We start from the raw sequence: 21,090 nt of genomic DNA on the forward strand, positions 1-21,090 counted from the left end.
AAATTACAGCTACCTGTGAAACTAATTCAACAATGGCTATGGATAATAGTTCCCAAATAAAGCAGCTCTCCATGTCTGATAGATCAAAAGATAGCCTACCACGAAGTATCAACAGGATACAATCATTTGGAACCACCTCTTGGGATCTAGCATTGAGAAACATTGTGAAATCTTCATGAAATTGAGATAAGTAGGCTTCTCTTACAACAGGAGGGCTTGTCTTTGATATGTAAATCTTCCCCTTGTTTAATGCCAAGCCTTATCTGCTTGTGAGTCCTTTTGGTGCCTTTTATTTCACCAAAGAAACCATTGAAATGGTTAGTGTGCAAGCTTATTACACGTCAAAAGAAAATGGGTCATATGAAATAAGTAATACAACTTATACAAGTAGTACAATGATATTACATTAACAAAAAGAGAGTAGGATCGAACCATCATTCATTGCTTAAGAAGCACATCCTAATTATGTTGCACATGCACCAAGCCCATCATATGAAAATTCTAGACTTTATGAAATTTTCGGTAAACACTAGGAAAGACACGGAGAAAGACCATTTTACACGGGTTTATATTGCCCATTTTTTTGAGTCTACATATTTTGAATAATTTTACAATTTTTTAAAAACTTTTATATGTATCCATACAACAAATACAAATAAATACTTATAGTACCTGTCATATAGTTCGAGTAAAATATTGATCTTTCTCTAGTGGCATGGCATGGTCAATGAAAATTATTCATGTGTCCATCACAGTATGTGACCAACATCTAACTCCTCTGCTCATATTGTGATAGGAATTAACATAGGATAATTTGATAAGTGCAAGGTTAATTACTAGTTGAAACAAATGGATGTACAAACCTGAGTAAGCCAATGAACACTGTAACAGGAATGAACTAAATGCATGTTGTTACGAGGAAAAAGCCAGCCATGGAAAGACCCCGGTGCTCCCATCACATAACAAGAAACTTCCTCACATTTGTTACCAACAACCTTAGATGACAGGCCATTGACAAGGGTATTGAAATCGTTTCTAGGAAGATCATTCAAGTAAACCTGAAGTTACAGTGTTTGGCAATTCAATTCCCTGCATTTCTTTTCCATCATTCTCCTGATTGTAGAAATCACTGTGAATGTGGTTGGACCCACTACACAGCCCAAGTCCGCTGCGTTAAGAGCTTGAAAAAGGTGGAAATCTTTGGAGAAGAGAGTTTCAACTGCATTTTCTAGCACTGGCATTGTCATTGAGGCCACTTTTTGCTGCAAGAGAGAACTACTTTTGAGTTTGTTCTGGAAAAAGTTATATGAATCTGAGCACATGTCACTTACGACATGTTTGATTGATAGGATTAGAGTATGAGATTGAGATTATTAATATACGAGCCTAATAATCCTGTGTTTATTTTAAAATTTTGTTTCAAGATTATTAATCCAATGGATAATTAATCTAATAAATTTGTAGGATTATTTGTAATGGGGTGGGGGTGAGATTATATATCCTAAGTTGGGAAATAAAATAAAAAGACTCTATTACCCTTGATTAAAAATTTAAAACACTTATTATTCTTATATAATTTTATATTTTAGAAGGCTAAAAATAATTTTTAAAAATTTAAAATATTTTTTGATATTTATTTTATCAAATTAGTTCTGTGGGAGCCAGAAAAAAAATATATATATCAGTTTATAGGGGTTAACCTAAACAAGGCTTATAATGGGTCCAGCCCAAACAAATATCACACCCCCCCCCATCTATATAGGGGAGAGGGGGCATCCCAGAAGAATGGTATGTTCTCTTTCCCTACACTACACACCAAGCACTCTACACTTTCTACACTTTCATTCTGCTTAACAGGTGACTGACTTCACCATCGGAGTGCCTCCGGCCAACAACCCCGGTTGGGTGGCGTCAATCATGCACATCTTTGCAGGTATACAAGAACCAAGTTCATCTCTTCGTTGGATCTCTACAATCTATGTGAGAGGATATTTCATGGTCTCACAATTGGCGGCGTCTGTGGGAAAGACTGAATAAGATCAACGAAGAACACAACAAGCATGTTACTGTAAGTAAACACTCTACAACACTTTGATGGTTATCACGAGCCACAATTAAGCTTCGAATTTTCTCTCTCATGAAACTTATTATAAAATTACTGTAAAATTGATTCTTGAATTGTATACATATACCTGTGTGTACTGACAAACTCCATGGAATCTCTTTTCTTTTTTCATGGTAAATCTTGATGAAAAGTGTTATAATAAAATAGTGCTCATGGATTTACTTTTGCATCTTCATTTTCTCTCTCTAAAAATGGGTTTCAGATTATGTTTGTGGGAGCTTCTTTTCGGCATTATCAAAAAGGTTGCTCAGCTAAACCCACCCCAGGATTGTTTATTTAGTTTTTGCCTCAAAGGAGTTTATTTTATAATTAATTCTTGAGATATACATATGTCTATACTAGCAATTTTTATGGAATCCACAATTGGGTCTTTACTTTCTCTCTCTAAAAGTTTATTAATCAGGATATTCGACACCACTATCTTCTCAGCGGGATCGAAATGAGATCGGAGTAAGCTGTTAAAACTGAAAGGCTCATTTAATTCGGCACTTTATTTGTCTTGTCTATCAACCAACTCAGCAACAGTAACTCTTTATTGGGTTGTTTGTCAACTCTCTTGTTATTCTAAAATCTCATTTCTGAATTTATGCTTATAGATTTGGTCCACTATATATTAATGCTCATAGATTTGGTCCAAACATTTGTTTAATAGCTATCTCGACATTCTGAGAAGAGTAGTCAGCACATATTATGTGGATCTGCTTTTACATTTTCATTCTCTCTAAAAATGGATTTCATACTTTTCTTGGTGACAACATCTTTTCGGCATTACAAATGGGACTGCTCGGTCAAATTCATATGTAGTCTACCATTTATCTATTTATTCTTTGTTTCTCAACACTTTCCTTGCAGTTGATTGTTAACGTAGCTGTGCATCTATGTTAAAAACAAAATTGGTCTTCACTTTTTTACTTTTTCTTTCTCTAGACGAAACTAACATAAACAGGGCTGTCAGTTATTATAAAACAATTTTTAAGGTTTTTATTTCATAATTTGTGCTAGTCTGAGGCAATCTCTCTTTCTATATATATATACATAAGAATTCATTTGTCATGAACGGCTCATTTTGATGCCGACCAAAATCTCGGCAAAACTGAACAAGTTGCATGCGTAAAGAAGTCTTGCCGACAGCCGGGTTGACACTAGAATCACAAGTATTCCAACAAAGGTTGTTTAGCAAACCATGTTTGGCAGCTCTTCCACCTTTCTCGGTATCACTACACTCCCCAAGTTGCCCATCATTGCAACACAACTCGGCATCTCTTCAACCCAATCTAGCCGCGGCGAACTTTGCAGAAGGCTACTCAGCATGACCACACATGGATCTTTGTACTAAACCATTCTGCGTTCACCGGCCGTTCCAATTACCTGTCCCATTGTAGACGCCCTTTTGAACAACAATGCCGAGAAGACAACACCAAACACGCACCTCCAAACGCACGTAAAACTGGCACTTACGCATCCTATCTGCTCGGCAACACTGCCATCTCCATACCACGGCTTAAAGGCAACGTGCACCTCATGATTACAGTGGGTCTTTATTTCATCTATTAGCAAGGTTTTTGGCAAAGTAAAGCACCAAGAAATTACCCACCAAGATCAGGCCCCTCCACTTTGTTGAATGCAACAAGTTCGGCGCTGACGGAATTATAAGGGCCAACCCATACTTCAAACCAAACCCAAATTTTTGTCACCTCGACATCGAGTTTTCTAAAAAGATGGTATTATTTACTCGGCGTCACCATGGGCCCATCAACTTGCCAGTTCATCTCTGCCTTCGAAGTTCGGCGCTAGCACTCCAATTAAATTATTCGGCAACATCAAATAGCCAATTGACCACGTTGCAAAAATAAAGAGACCAAGGTATAAAGAAATATTTTCACCATAAGCAAAGAGCCAATGAATGATCATTGCCAACCAAGCTCTCGCCAAACACAAAGTAGACAAGGTGACCAAATCATTTCGGCAAGAGTTATTCGGCATTTAAGCCATTGCATGTGCACTTCACCAGTGTCGAGATTCATAGCAAATTTCTCGGCAAAGCGAAAAAGTTGCTCCGTGGTGCCATACCTCGTACAAGGTTACTCAACAATTCTTCAACCCTCTCAACATCACTCCAGCTCGGCTCAGTGGATCTGGTGACGAATACGGCCCAAATATTATGCACTGTGCATAGCCAACAACCATACATCTTGTTTTTAGTCCATTATAGGCAATCCAACAGCATCCAAGACGTGGCAGATTGGAGCGAATGAGTGACGAAATGAATACTAGGCCGCAAGACAAATCCAACGCAAAAAATCACGTCACAATCAGAGCTAAAACATAGTCATACGAGCCGGTCAAAGTTTCGCCCACAAAGTCGACGGTTTTGCTGAAGAAGACAATCCAGCAAAACCATGCAAGAGAAGTTGTTCAATGCTTCGCAGAGCAAAACTCTCAACCAATCTGCATCATTAGATCCATTTTGGCTAAAATGACGCCATCTTGAGTCCGACTACAATGATCCAATAGTCGTTTCCAACTATTTCACGTTTTCTGAATACATCCGTGCAGTCCAATTTTGTAAATTCTGAGTCTCATATTGGGATCAATAAGCCAGCCAATTGGGAACATTAAATGATAATTCATCGGTCAAATCATGTCTGATCAACGTGCAATTTTGATAGCAGGCTCCTAGAGCTAGGCCATAATCATCCATCTTCACCGATCACTCACCCCAACTTGAATTTCTTTTACATTCGGCTATCACAACTATGCATATTCGGAAACCACCAACGAACCAACTTACATCCACAGGCCCAACGAATGATTCGGCAACTTATTGACTTATTCGGCTCATTGCTTACTCAGCAACACTACTCTACCGCAAGAATACTCGTATAGCGATCCCGGTTTTTTCCTTCCTTTGTATACTGTATTCTAGACTTGGTTTCGTGGATTTGTTTTGTATCATTATCACTTCTAGCCTTTACTCTTTGTATTTGAGTCTTGGGTTGTGATGGGCAAGTTTAAAACAGGTTGGTTGCGCTTTGAAACCAAAAGGTGATGCCCAGGTTTTTGCCTTCACGCTCGAGCGGAAGTGTTAACGCTCGAGCGGGCTTTTCGTTGTTGCTTCTCCGCTCGAGCGGGAGTTTTTACGCTCGAGCGTGGTTTTCCATCTCCCAGTACTTTACTCTGCAGTCCGTCCGCTCGAGCGATATTTTTTTTACGCTCGAGCGTGATCTCTTGATTTTGTCCCTCCGCTCGAGCGGATACCATCGCCTGCAAAACTTCTGGAAGGGTGCAATCGACGCTCGAGCGGATCTTTTCATGCTCGAGCGTGAGTCTGTGTCTTACGCTCGAGCGGGGTTTTTCACACTCGAGCGTAGAGTCGACTACATCAGTCCGTGATTTCACTTTTTGGATCACTTTTTGACCTACTTTTTCTTTCTTAACTTTTAAAAACCGCCATTTGAGAGTTTCTCTCTCTACTCTCACCTTCTCTCTAAGATTTGATCTATTCCTTGGGGTCTTCTACCCTAGTTCCTTTGAAAGAAATGTAGAGCTTCGCGAGAGCTTTCTTTTAATCTGAAAAAGAGAGGATTTGGAGCACTTTGGAATTTGAGTCTTCATCTCCGTCTTCTCCATTCGGGTTATTTTCTTCAAGGTAGGGATTTCCTACTCCATCTTATAAGTTTTGTTCTAAGTTTTGGTATTTTGATATGTTGGGAATACTTTGGTAATTTTGGGAAAAACCCTAGTTGTAATAATGAATTAATTTGTATAATTAATTCAGGAAATTGGGGAATTTGGTTAAATTCATGAAATTGAGGAATTCATTGATTAAATGGTGTGGTTGTATAATTTAAATCACTCACCTATTGAATTGTTGATGTATTTATTTCCAGTCTAGAAATAACTGTTTGGGCTATCGGTGGAGGATAGTCGTGTTTGTTGTAGACATTGTATGTGGATTAGGGAAAATTGAAACTAATCAAATTGTTTAAGTCATAAATTTAGACTATTGAATTAATACAGAATATACATGTATTGATTGAGCATTGCATATGCATATTGTTTGGGAGGAGATATGGGATGTACTCCACGGTTTAGGGGAAGATAGGGGATGGACCTCTAAACCGGAATTTTGTTTGGGAGGAGATAGGGGATGGACTCCATTAGCATCACTATTATGTGTGCTTATTATATTGAAGTGTTTTACATGTCATTGATACAGCACTAAAATGTGTATCAAACGGGAAGTATGAAGTGTTTTAATATGAGCCTGATTCTCATTAATGTTGTTGATATTGGAAGTAATGTGAATGTGATATATAGTTCATTGTTGTAAGTTTGGCCAGGTTCTGAGCCATATTGATAATAATGGGAATTGAAACATGTCATAGACATTAGTGTCTTGAGACGGTATTAAGTCACAATTGATTATCTTGGTTAACCATCTATTGAATGCTATAGCTTTATTCAATGCTTATATTTGGTTTAGTATTTTTATACTGGGCTGTGGCTCACCCTTTATGGGAACATCATTTTCAGGTTCAGGTGATAAGCTACCTCCAAGGACTTAGCTTGGAAGGAATTGGAGTTGAAGACTCTGTTTAGTTTAGTTGTTATTTATTTATTTGATATTACATGTAAACATTCAAGCCTAGGGCTTTATTTGTATTTGAGTTAGCACTCATATTTTGTGTCCAAGTGTTGGCTTGGAAAGATGTTAGCCCGTAAGGCATTTAATTTGATGTTACATGTAATGTTTTTCAATAAGAATACTCTGATGGATAGAATAACGGTTGGTTTTCTTTTATTAATGCATGTCAATGTTATGTATATTATGGGTTTATTTTGGGGGCGTTACAACTTGGTATAAGAGCGTACCAGGTTTGAATACTTTGGGTACATGGGAAGTGATTAGTATCACAATGGGTTCGTCTCGTTTGACAGAGACTTATTGTAATGTTATATGCTTACATGATAACATGTTTATGTGGCTATGTGGGTATGGAATGTAGTTCCTTGGATGTTGATTGGACCCTTGAGTTTCTAGTAGTCTTGTTGGAAAGGTACTTGATCAATGCTGCTTCCAACCGGAACTATAGTAATGCTTCGGGACTATCATCACCCAGGAATGAAATTCGTAGGTGCTTATGTGATTATGTGCTTACATGGAATGAATTATTGTTGTCCAATGCATTAGAACGCGAGTGTTTAGCCTCGGCACATTTATTAATGTGCTAACGTTTTGTTTCCTTTATTAGGATCTCAGGACGAGGACGAGGACACGGTAGGCGTGGTAGGCCGGGTAGGCAGGAGGTGCCTGTGCCAGAGGAGATTCCGGCAGTTCCGGAGGGAATTGGCCAGGCCAATGTGGCCGAGCCAGTAGGCCAGCAGGCTATGGGCGCTCTGGCCCGAGAGATAGCAGGGGCATTCAGGGAGTCAGAAGGCATTCTCAGAGCTGAGAATCAAGCTCGGGTTGTTGTTGCGGATGCAGGACCTTCCTTTCTGAAGAGGGAGTTCTTTCGGTCTAACCCGGATGAATTTGTGGGTGATCCTAAAGAGCCGCTTAAGGCAGATGAATGGCTCGAACAGACAACGAAGACGTTTGAGATGCTTGGCATCGAAGACGAGGGGTTGAAAGTGACCTTGGCATCTTTCCAGCTGAAGGGGGATGCGGGTCAGTGGTGGAAGTTCACTAAGGGTCGGATATGAGGTACATGGGAGGCTTTTGTGAATGCTTTCCAGGAGAGGTTCTTATCTCCAGCAGTTAGGGAGAGGCTGAGAGACCAGTTCTGCCAGCTTAAGCAGTCGAGTTCTTCAGTGGCCGAGTTTAAGGCTGCATTTACTAGCTTGTCCAGGTTTGCACCTGAGTTGGTGGCGTTAGAAGAACGCCGTTGTATCGAATTTGAGAAGAAGTTGAGGCGTGGTCTCAAGCTGCGAGTTGGGGGAACTATGATTCGGGATTATGGGCGTCTGGTTGATGCTGCAGCCCACATGGAAATCATGATGCAGGAGGAGGAGGAAGGACAGAAGGGCTCCAAGAGGAGTCAGGATGGTCAGAGTGATGGTAGGAGACAGAAGGGTTTTAATCCCCAGCAGTCTCAGAGTAGCTTTTCTAGATCGACTTTTCCTGTGCCGAGTGCTAGTTCGGGGAAAGGCAGTCAGGGAGACATTACCTGCTTCAAGTGTGGCCAGCTGGGTCACAAGTCTCCAGTTTGTCCTCAGAGGGGAGGAGTGCAGAGAGCAGCATCATCTTCGGCTCGATCTCAGAGCCAGAGTCAGGGTAGAGGCCAGCCACTCTCGTGTTATCAGTGTGGTCAGCCAGGGCATATGAAGAGGTATTGCCCTCAGTTGGGTGGCACACCTGGTGCATCTGGTTTGAGACAGATTCAGGGTCAGCAGCCAGCTCAGTCAGTTCAGGCCTCAAGGGCCAATCAGGAGGTTTCATCGTTCCAGTCGGTGCAGCAGTCTTATGCTCCTAGGGGTGAGCAAGTTGATCAGAGGTCGTCTGGGCGCGTGTATGCTGTTACCGCGCAGGATCTTGTATCGGCTCCATCAGTTGTGAGAGGTACTTTCTTGTTTTGCAACTCGGTTGCTAATGTTTTGATTGATACGGGTTCATCTCATTCCTTTGTGTCTGCTGCATTTGCATCTGTTTTGGAGTTGGAGTTAGCACAGTTAGCATCTCCTATTTGTGTAGTGTCACCTCTTGGGGGTGAATTGATTTTGAAACAAGGTGTTAGGGGTTGTGATATAGAGGTTGATTATCATAGAATCCCATTTTCCTTTGTAGTTATGCCTATGAGGGGCTTCGATGTTATTTTGGGTATGGACTGGTTATCGTCATACCGAGCAGTTATTGATTGCTACTGCCAGAGGGTCACTTGTTGTACCGTGAGCGGAGAGTGTTTTCATTTTCTGGGGGACCGGGTTGGTAGTGTGTTGCCACCGGGGTATGTTCCGCGAGGACGGAGTGAGCTTAGTGGTCTACTTGCTAACCTTTCGATTAGTGAGGATGATGAGACTCAGATTGTGTTGTCAAGGGTGGTTTGTGAGTACTCGGACGTCTTTCCTGAGGATCTTGTTGGTTTGCCACCGCATCGGGAGATTGAATTCTCTATTGACCTAGTGCCCGGCACAGCGCCGATTTCTATGGCACCTTATCGTTTCGCCCAAGCTGAGTTAGTTGAGTTGAAGATCCAACTCCAGGAGTTGCTAGATAAGGGCTATATACGTCCTAGTGTGTCACCATGGGGAGCACCGGCCCTCTTTGTTAAAAAGAAAGGTGGTGCTTTGAGACTTTGTATAGATTACCGGAAATTGAATCGGGCTACGGTTAAAAATAAGTATCCTATGCCTTGTATAGATGATCTGTTCGATCAGTTCAAGGGTTCCCGTTGTTTCTCGAAGATAGACTTGAGATCGGGTTATCATCAGTTAAGAGTTAGGGAGGAGGATATTCCGAAGACGGCATTCCGTACGCGGTATGGCCACTATGAGTTTCTGGTGATGCCATTTGGGCTCACCAATGCACCAGCAGTGTTTATGGATTTGATGATCCGAATTTTCCGGGAATTCTTAGATTGTTTTGTAGTCGTCTTCGTGGACGACATCCTTATCTATTCACCTTCTGAGGAGAAGCACAAGGAACATTTGAGAGTGGTGCTTGAGTTACTTAGAGCCCATAAGCTTTATGCGAAGTTTGGGAAGTGTGAGTTCTGGCTAGAAGAGGTCAAGTTCTTAGGCCATGTAGTTTCTGGGGAAGGGGTGTCTGTTGATACATCCAAGACTGAGGCAGTGCAAGATTGGGCACAGCCTAAGAGTGTGTTTGAGATCCGCAGTTTTCTAGGGTTAGCTGGGTATTATCGTCGGTTTGTGAAGGATTTCTCCAGGTTAGCTTCACCTTTGACTAGATTGACTCGGAAGGGAGTCAAATTTGTATAGAGTGAGATTTGTGAAAAGTCGTTCCAGGAGTTGAAAGTTAGACTGACCACTGCCCCGGTCTTGCTTATTCCAGAGAGAGGGTTAGGTTATGCAGTCTATTGTGACGCCTCACGAGAGGGTCTGGGTTGTGTGTTAATGCAAGAAGGGAAAGTAGTTGCCTATGGCTCACGACAGTTGAAAATTCACGAGCAGAATTACCCTACGCATGATCTAGAGTTAGCAGCTGTGATATTTGCCATGAAGATTTGGAGGCATTACCTTTATGGTGAGAGATTTGAGGTATTCTCGGATCATAAGAGTCTGAAATATTTGTTTACACAGAAAGACTTGAACTTGAGGCAGAGGAGGTGGATGGAATTCATTGAGGATTATGACTTTGAGTTACATTATCATCCGGGAAAGGCCAATGTAGTGGCCGATGCCCTTAGCAGGAAACCTGTTGGTGACATAGCTAGTATAGCCATCCGAGAATGGGAGATGTTGGGTGCACTTGGGGAGTTTGATTTACTTCTGGGCGAATCCGTTGAGGCTGCGGCCTTGTTTTCTGTTGTTGTACAGCCTACACTCGTGACACGAGTGTTAGAGGCTCAGAGGGGTGACCTTGAGGTAGAAACCCTCCGTGAGAAAATTTCCGGTGGGAAGGTTGAGAGGGGTTTGACGGTGTATTCCGACCTGAGTGTGAGATACCGAGACCGTCTGTTTGTGCCGGAGTCTTGCCGAGAGGAGGTACTCCGAGAGTTTCATCATTCGCGCTTTGCAGTGCATCCGGGAGGCACTAAGATGTATCGGGATTTGGGTCGCCAGTTTTGGTGGCGGGGTATGAAGAGAGATGTGGCAGCTTTCGTGTCTAAGTGACTTACTTGTCAGCAAGTGAAGGCCGAGCATTAGAGGCCAGCGGGTTTGCTGCAACCCTTGCCTATTGTCGAGTGGAAATGGGAGCATGTCACTATGGACTTCGTTGTACGTCTTCCGAGGACTCAGCGGGGTAGTGACGCTATTTGGGTGGTTGTCGACCGGTTGACTAAGTCGGCGCACTTCATTCCTATATGTGTTAGAGAATCAGTCGATCATCTGGCCGATTTATATATTCGGGACATAGTGAGGTTGCACGGGGTCCCGGTGACGATTGTCTCAGATAGAGATCCTCGTTTTACTGCCAGGTTGTGGCAGAGTTTGCAGAATGCCTTAGGCACTAAGTTGACCTTTAGCACGGCTTATCATCCTCAGACTGACGGGCAGTCCGAGCGTACTATTCAGATCCTTGAGGATATGCTCCGGGGTTGTGTTCTAGACTTTAGTGGGTCGTGGGAGAGGCACTTGCCGTTGGTGGAGTTTGCCTACAACAACAGTTTCCAGTCTAGTATCGGTATGGCACCGTTTGAGGCCTTGTACGGCCGATCGTGTAGATCTCCTGTTTGTTGGGCCGAGGTGGGTGATGCACCTCTGTTGGTGAGGGAAACGACGGAGAAGGTTGAGCTTATCCGTAAGAGGCTTGTTACAGCACAGAGTCGTCAGAAATCTTATGCAGACCGTAGGAGAAGACCTTTGATGTTTGAGGTGGGTGATCATGTCTTTCTGAAGATATCACCTAGGCGGGGTTTGATGAGGTTTGGGAAGAGCGGGAAGTTGTCCCCTCGGTTCATTGGCCCTTTTGAGATCCTTGAGAGGATTGGCGAGGCTGCTTATCGTTTAGTTTTGCCGCCGCAGTTATCCGGAGTACATAACGTGTTTCACGTGAGTATGCTCCGGAAGTATGAGCCGGATCCATCGCATGTATTGGATTGGACTGACTTAGAGGTAGATGAGGATGTCTCGTATGAGGAGAGACCGGCTTGGGTCTTGGATAGACGGGATCAAGTTTTGCGAGGTAAGACCATCCCTTTGGTAAAGGTTTTGTGGAAACATCACGGGGTGGAGGAAGCCACTTGGGAACGCGAGTTGGAGGTCCGAGAGAAATATCCGGATCTATTCGTAGATGCTTGAGCATATGTTGCTTATTTTATTGTAATATTGCACCTTAAGTGTATTGAATATAACTTATGTTGTGAAACATAGTTTATGTTTTGATTAATGAATGTATTTTGAAACTCGCCTCATAATGGAAGTTAGTGTAACACTGCATATGTTGAATGTGTTGTAGAATTGGAGTTATATCATGAGATTAAATATGATATGGAAATGGAAATTATAGATCTTGAAAACTGTGGAATTTGAAAGGAAAATGCATGTTGATAATGCAAATTGTTATGTATAATGTGAAATGCCTCTTGAAAAGAGATGAGATTGATTGGTAATGGTCAGGTTGTTAATAGAATGTTGGCATATTGTGAGAAGTAGAGAAAACTTTTTTTTAAAAAAAAAAAAAATATTTTCTTGTACCTAATTTCGGGGACGAAATTCTTTAAGGGGGGGAGGTTATAGCGATCCCGGTTTTTTCCTTCCTTTGTATACTGTATTCTAGACTTGGTTTCGTGGATTTGTTTTGTATCATTATCACTTCTAGCCTTTACTCTTTGTATTTGAGTCTTGGGTTGTGATGGGCAAGTTTAAAACAGGTTGGTTGCACTTTGAAACCAAAAGGTGATGCCCAGGTTTTTGCCTTCACGCTCGAGCGGAAGTGTTAACGCTCGAGCGGGCTTTTCGTTGTTGCTTCTCCGCTCGAGCGGGAGTTTTTACGCTCGAGCGTGGTTTTCCATCTCCCAGTACTTTACTCTGCAGTCCGTCCGCTCGAGCGTGATCTCTTGATTTTGTCCCTCCGCTCCAGCGGAGAGTTTTACGCTCGAGCGGATACCATCGCCTGCAAAACTTCTGGAAGGGTGCAATCGACGCTCGAGCGGATCTTTTCACGCTCGAGCGTGAGTCTGTGTCTTACGCTCGAGCGGGGTTTTTCACGCTCGAGCGTAGAGTCGACTACATCAGTCCGTGATTTCACTTTTTGGATCACTTTTTGACCTACTTTTTCTTTCTTAACTTTTAAAAACCGCCATTTGAGAGTTTCTCTCTCTACTCTCACCTTCTCTCTAAGATTTGATCTATTCCTTGGGGTCTTTCTACCCTAGTTCCTTTGAAAGAAAGGTAGAGCTTCGCGAGAGCTTTCTTTTAATCTGAAAAAGAGAGGATTTGGAGCACTTTGGAATTTGAGTCTTCATCTCCGTCTTCTCCATTCAGGTTATTTTCTTCAAGGTAGGGATTTCCTACTCCATCTTATAAGTTTTGTTCTAAGTTTTGGTATTTTGATATGTTGGGAATACTTTGGTAATTTTGGGAAAAACCCTAGTTGTAATAATGAATTAATTTGTATAATTAATTTCAGAAAATTGGGGAATTTGGTTAAATTCATGAAATTGAGGAATTCATTGATTAAATGGTGTGGTTGTATAATTTAAATCACTCACCTATTGAATTGTTGATGTATTTATTTCCAGTCTAGAAATAACTGTTTGGGCTATCGGTGGAGGATAGTCGTGTTTGTTGTAGACATTGTATGTGGATTAGGGAAAATTGAAACTAATCAAATTGTTTAAGTCATAAATTTAGACTATTGAATTAATACAGAATATACATGTATTGATTGAGCATTGCATATGCATATTGTTTGGGAGGAGATATGGGATGTACTCCACGGTTTAGGGGAAGATAGGGGATGGACCTCTAAACCGGAATTTTGTTTGGGAGGAGATAGGGGATGGACTCCATTAGCATCACTATTATGTGTGCTTATTATATTGAAGTGTTTTACATGTCATTGATACAGCACTAAAATGTGTATCAAACGGGAAGTATGAAGTGTTTTAATATGAGCCTGATTCTCATTAATGTTGTTGATATTGGAAGTAATGTGAATGTGATATATAGTTCATTGTTGTAAGTTTGGCCAGGTTCTGAGCCATATTGATAATAATGGGAATTGAAACATGTCATAGACATTAGTGTCTTGAGACGGTATTAAGTCACAATTGATTATCTTGGTTAACCATCTATTGAATGCTATAGCTTTATTCAATGCTTATATTTGGTTTAGTATTTTTATACTGGGCTGTGGCTCACCCTTTATGGGAACATCATTTTCAGGTTCAGGTGATAAGCTACCTCCAAGGACTTAGCTTGGAAGGAATTGGAGTTGAAGACTCTGTTTAGTTTAGTTGTTATTTATTTATTTGATATTACATGTAAACATTCAAGCCTAGGGCTTTATTTGTATTTGAGTTAGCACTCATATTTTGTGTCCAAGTGTTGGCTTGGAAAGATGTTAGCCCGTAAGGCATTTAATTTGATGTTACATGTAATGTTTTTCAATAAGAATACTCTGATGGATAGAATAACGGTTGGTTTTCTTTTATTAATGCATGTCAATGTTATGTATATTATGGGTTTATTTTGGGGGCGTTACAACTCGGCCGCCTATACGTCAGCATCGGACAATCCCGCCCCGTTATCTACGTTATTCGGCTCAAAACATTATATGTCGACTTATTCAGCAATAGAATTCATCAGCAATAAGAACGCTGCATGCATATGATCAACTCGGCTTATAACTTAGCAAAAATTACACCGCAAAATTTCTTGTTCGGCACATTCTTTGACCAGTTTACAATATTATTCCGCAACAATATTCGACAACTTTTTGACTTATTCGACACTAATAACTTGGCATAGAACTAGTATCTCGGCTTGTCGAAATCCACATCTGAACATACCACAGGATTCGCATCGGCTCAGAGAGTCCAAACCCACCAACTCGAGAAGTCAAGCAGCAACCAAAGTATGCCGAAAAGTGCGATACGGCTCACATTTTCCGACAACTAAAATTTTCGAGGCAGTCAAACTCAAGTTTTGCCCATACCAACGTGAAGTACTCATTGAGACGAGTCCAATGCAACAAACCGCGCCACAATCGGAGCTCAAATGAAGCCGTACGGGCCACACAAAGTTTGCCCAGAAAATGAATTCTTTCGCTGGAGAAGACGATCCAGCAAGATATGAAGAAATAATCATGTGTTTCACAGTTGCATCACACCCTGTTGATCTGAGCCGTTAGATCCATTTTGGCTATAATTACGCCATTAGGAGTCTGATCACAGCGATCCAATAGTCCTTTTCAGCTATCTGACGCATTCCGAGTCCATCCGTACAGTCAGAATTTGCAAATTCAGCTCCAATATATATATATATATATATATATATATATATAATAAAAAATAAAAATAAATAAATAAATAAATTTGCAGATTTTATTCAAAAATTGAGCGCAATGGCTCACTTCGCATATCACTAAGCACCCTACTTTGTCTCGACTTCATTCCAATTTCACCACGGCACCAAACAAGGGCACAGAATCCGTTTCAAATTGTTATTAGCCTACTCAACGATTTTGGCCCAAGTCAATTTTATTCCTTCCGAATAAGCAATCTTATTCAAAAGTAATGGGGCAAATATACGTTGGACAAGAATCTCAACTTCAATAAATTGGCAACCATTGCCAACCAAGTTCTTAGCAAATCCAACTCTGAAGTGATGCCAACACACCGCGAAGCTAAGAAAAATCGCCGACCAAAAGATCAGCGCAGTCACCGACCCAAGCGTAGCTGACCAACTTTTCGGCACAATCACATTATATATGAAAGACACCGATGTTTTGACACTAGTTACTCCGCAGTGCATCACCTTTACTCAGCAAGATTATTTGGCACCATTATTAATTCAACATTACGCATGAACATTATTCGGCCGTGCATCAACTCTTTTTAGCTAAACAACATTATTTGTCAACTTTATGCATTGTCAACTTTATGTAGCAACATTGGCCACAGTATTCGGCAACTTTATTCGCCTAACAACATAATTCGGCAAAACAATTAAATGCAAAATCAACGGTCAAATCCAATCCGATCGGCACGCAATTTCAACAGCAGGACCTTGGGGTGAGGAAATAATCATCCGTCTTCCTCGATCATTCGTTGCATTACCTTGGCCATTTATTGCCCATTGGGACATCTTAGTCAATTTTTTGCTTTTCCATTGGGGCATATCAGTTGATCATCATCTCGGCACCTTTGCTATATATGCATACTCGGCCAACTTGGTCTAAACATTGCGAAGACATTTACTTGAGTTACAAACTCCCGCTCCTCTGCACATAGTTCGAAGCAAGTGCCAGTCGGCAGTTCGCATATTTTTGCGCGCCATCATTTTTACCAAAGCTGAATTTTCCCTGCAACATAGGGCAATGGGGCAAGTCTACCTTAACTGTGCAACTCGGCAATTAAATAGTATCTACTTGGCAATTCCATACAAGCGGAGCAATATTATTGGTGGTTGCATTATTCAAAGTCCTTGTCGTATTGGCACTTGGTTGCCACTTAAAATAAGTAAAAGTCTCCTACTACAGTGCAATCTTCGCACTCGGCACAGAGCGCCGTTAGCGAAGGCCTACACCCATGCCCGGGAGTCAGAATACCGCGGCCTACACCCATACCAAGGGTTTAGAATACCGCGGTCTATCGTTATGCTTTGGTTGTATTCCTTTCCGGGTTTTTGTTCACCCCCCTTCATCCTAAGATCGACTTATATACATTTATACATACATTCAAGACATACGTACATTTATACATACATTCATGCATACATTCAAGCACACATGCAGTCATTCATTTATCCAAAGTGTTCTTTATCAAAACACCTACAGCTATTTGAACAGCGTAACTTGGCAAGAAAAAACTCTCATTCCTTCTACCACAGACAATGAAAGTTTTTGGGGCAATTGTGGGGGCCAGGAAAAAATATATATCAGTTTATGGGGGTTAACCTAAACAAGGTCTACAATGGGTCCAGTCCAAACAAATATCACACCCCCCCATCTATATAAAGGGGGAGCATCCCAGAAGAATGGTATGTTCTCTTTCCCTACACTACACACCAAGCACTCTACACTTTCTACACTTTCATTCTGCTTAACAAGTGACTGACTTCACCATCCGAGTGCCTCCGGCCGGCAACCCTAGTTGGGTGGCGCCGATCATGCTCATCTTTGCAGGTATACAAGAACCAAGTTCATCTCTTCGTTGGATCTCTACAAGCCATGTGAGATGATATTTCATGGTCTCACAAGTTCATATTTGAAAAAATAAAAATAAAAAACAAACCAAACATGGCCTTTATATTTTGTATTTTTATTTTGCCTTTATTTATTTATTTATAATTTTTTTCAAAACCACGTTTATGAAGAAATTTTGATAATGTAAAGATTGTAAAGAAACATTGATGGATGGTAAGATTGGAAAAGAAGATAAATATAGTTGTAATCGTACATTCATATGTTTTCTTATCTAATGCAAATCAAACAATGGACAGTGGGATAATTTATCCTACTAATCCAATTGGATAGTAAATACCATACTAATTTGATGACATTATTAATGCTTTCACTATTAGTCTTGTGAATCAAATATGGCCCAAAAGTATTAAATTGTATTGTAAATTTAAACTTGTATGATGTATGCTAAATTTAAAATAAATTTGGTTCACACATTTCATTATTTAAGTACTTTTTATGGTGTGAATGATAGACTTGTTACTTATCAAACTAAAGATTCACATTTTTTTTTCTCTTAATTTATAAATATTGGAAAAAACAAAATTATTTATAAAAATGCTACACTTTTCAAACTATTTAGCAAATTAGTGCCTTTTTTTTGAAATCCTATTTTCAAAATGCAATTTCAATATAAAATCGCAAGTTAAAGATATGATTTCATTGTGATATGACCACCCCAAGCATCCACTAGCATTGCATAGGGCGCCAATGTGACGTGTTCAAGATACGATTTGAATCTTGCAATGTCTTATTTAAATTATTTTTTTAAGATGCGATTAAACATGTGATTGTAATATGCACATTGTGACAAATTAGCCGAGTAATTGAATTGTAAAATTATAATACAGGTCTTGGAGTGTTGTTTTCAATTTCACTCCAGACGATCTATTTTTAGTCTTTTAAGTACATATGAGTTTTAGAATTTGCTTGTAATTCTCTAATTGGGAGTTCTATCAATGCCGCATATGATCCATTGTAATATCTATTTTTTTGTTTATTAAATTCATTAAAAATAGACGTAAAATCACAGATAAAAATATTATAGAGTGACATGAATCAATTCATATCAGTGAATTGTCGTGTCATGCTATTATCAATGACTTGCTACATCATTCTATCTTAATGATATGAATATAATTTAAATGATTACAATTTTTCACTATCAAAGACTTATTTTTATTGTCGGTGACTTATCAAGCTGTCCTATTAGTAAATGGCTACAGTTTCTATTGTAGTTAAAATTAAGGGCATGTTTGTTTGGATGGATTAGATTAGATTAGATTAGATTAGTATTCCCATGACTAATAGTCTTAGGATTACGAATTCCTTTGGATTGTGTACCATATCCTATGTTTGGATTGAGTTAGGATTATAAGGAGGGATTAACAAAATATTATCCAATCCGATGTTTGTTTAAGGGGATTGGTATGGATAGGACATGACAGGACATGGGACATCCAATATATTGACCATAATACCCCTAATATAATTATTGTAAAAATTTTCACTAGCATGTGTTATAATTTTTAAAAAGAAAATTTCCCTATTGTTGTTCTACCTTCATTTCGATTCATTTGAACAAAATTTAACCTACTTTTTTTTTAATAGAAAAAATCAAAAATCATTCAACTATAAAATTTATATATATATAAGCAACCATTAAAAAAAATACACAGCTATTTTAATCATATATTCATTGCCCAAATTCAAAAAGGTATTTATTGGTACAAAATTTAACCCTCACTTTTTTTTTAACAGAAAAAATAAAAAATCATTCAACTATAAAATTTATGTATACACAAGCAATCATTAAAAAAATATGAACTGCTATTTTAATCATTCATTGCTCAAATTCAAAAAAATATTCATTTAACCCCCTTTTTCTTAATAGAAAACATCAAAATTCATTTCACCATAAAATTTATATACACAAGCAACCATTAAAAAATATGCACTACTATTTTAATCATTCAACCATTCATTGCCCAAAATTCAAAAAGACATTCATTTAACAAAAATTTAACTTTTTTTTTTTAAAACAAAAAATATCAAAAATCATTTAACTATGAAATATAGCTATTTAGAAAAATAATGCTACTATACAAATATACAAACATTATCTTACTATGAAAGAAGAGTTTTGTGCATAACAACTTTCTCCTCCTCTGTTCATGAACAATGCTTCTTTCACCTCCATCATCTCTCTCTCTCTCTCTCTCTCTCTCACAGGTTGTGTGTGGTGCCAACTGTAATGGCAAAGGCGTCTTCCTTTTTTATTTGTTTTTTTTTTCTTCTCTCGAATTTGTTGCATCAATTTTAGGTGTGTGGTTATAAACTAATTCCTAGTCCGCTGTCAATTCTCCATTTTAGCTTAGTGCAATGTGGTCAGCCACGCTGTCCTTTATGAAAGAACGATGGATGTGATATTTAGTGCTTTTCGAGTATTCTTCTATTTAATAATAATAATAATAATAATAATAATAATAAATAAAATAAAAATCAAACTTGCTGATTCTAATCCTAATTTTTGTAGGATTTAGACAATATTTTTGAATTCGGTACAAGTTTAGATAAAAATTTAAAAGTCTGAATTAAATTTGAGAGGATTTGGACAAACATATCAAACAACCCAAGCAGGGCCGGCCCTGAGGGCAGGTAAGAGAAGCCTGCGCCATGGATCCCTAAATTTGGGCTAAAAATAAGGGTCCCCAAATATAATTTGGTGTTTTAGATATATAAAAAAAAAAAAAAAGGCTCAAATACTATAGGCCCAATAGAACATGGGGTTCAAAAAAAAGCAATAAGACTTGATTTTATATTTTTGTTTTAAGTATTTGTAATGATTGTTTCCTATCTTAATATACCAAAGTAAATTTTTATTTATAATTTTAATGATTATATGTGCAAGTAAATTTTTTTGTGGTTACAAACAAATAAAAAAAGTTGTAACTTATCGTTTTAACTATGAATTTATTTATTTTTTTAATGTAAGAGGGCTCCATTTATGAAGTTCACCTTGGACCCCCCTAAATCTCAGGGCCGGCCCTGAACCCAAGTAACTCAAAACCCAAATTATACATATGTAGATATATAAAAATATTAAATATACATATAAATTTTTACCCATTATGTGATACTAAAATAATTTAGATTATTAAATCATATTTAATATATATTATATATACAAGTAACACAAAATCTTAAATTTTTTATTTTCACCCATAAATTGTAAAAATCATTATAGCAGCATCTCTCTTACATTGTATAAATTATTTATTTTGATATTATTAATGATTTTCTATAAAAAAAAATTGTAAATAGATTCTAATTTTAATAAATTAATAATTGTGGTGAAAGGGGTTTGGAAATACTCTCTGATCCAGATAGACCTTCCTGATCCTTGAAATGATACCTGAAAGTGGAACAAACGCTCTGGTCGGGGGTACCGAAATTATCGCTCCGACGAGCAAGTTAGTATTTTGCTTTAATGCTTGTTTTTCTTACGAGTTACTTACTATTATCTCACATACCTTTACTTCAGATGAGGCTCCTTCTTTTATATTGTTCTTTGGGGGCCCACATCCGTATTCAGGGCATTCCTTCCTCACACTTGGGCCCCCCATATGTCGTATAGGTTACCTGGACAACTCGGCCATTGAGCTGGGTCATACTCGACCAGGGCGTTCAAACGACTGTCATCGGCCGTCTTGTATTCGGCCCTCCTCTTAATGTTCTCAGCTCGACTTGAGGGTGAAGCCTAGTTTGAGCTGACTTGTCTATGGCTCATTCAATTTTGGGTCCCCCACAATTGCCCCCCAAGCATCTGAATTGGATCCTTCTGATCAGTATGTTTGGTTGAAATAGTGCACGTTACTCGGTTATTTAGAGCAGAACACCCTCGATAGTTGGAAATACAACAGACGCGCTCCTTTTA

General features: G+C 39.2%; 1 pseudogene across 1 annotated transcript in view; it reads right to left on the reverse strand.

Moving 5' to 3' along the window:
* Positions 1-1,256, reverse strand: part of LOC114258666 (putative methyltransferase ICS2) — a 37,892-nt pseudogene extending 36,636 nt beyond the window's left edge. The window contains exons 1-2 of the transcript XR_014365896.1: positions 864-1,256; positions 14-286 (exon numbers count right to left, since the gene is read on the reverse strand). The product of XR_014365896.1 is annotated as a putative methyltransferase ICS2 (transcript). The remainder of the gene's footprint in view (positions 1-13; positions 287-863) is intronic.
* Between the last annotated feature and the right edge of the window lie 19,834 nt (positions 1,257-21,090).

Source organism: Camellia sinensis, chromosome 1 (assembly GCF_055761805.1).
Source record: "Camellia sinensis isolate YWXY chromosome 1, ASM5576180v1, whole genome shotgun sequence".
Classification (NCBI taxonomy): Eukaryota; Viridiplantae; Streptophyta; class Magnoliopsida; order Ericales; family Theaceae; genus Camellia; species Camellia sinensis.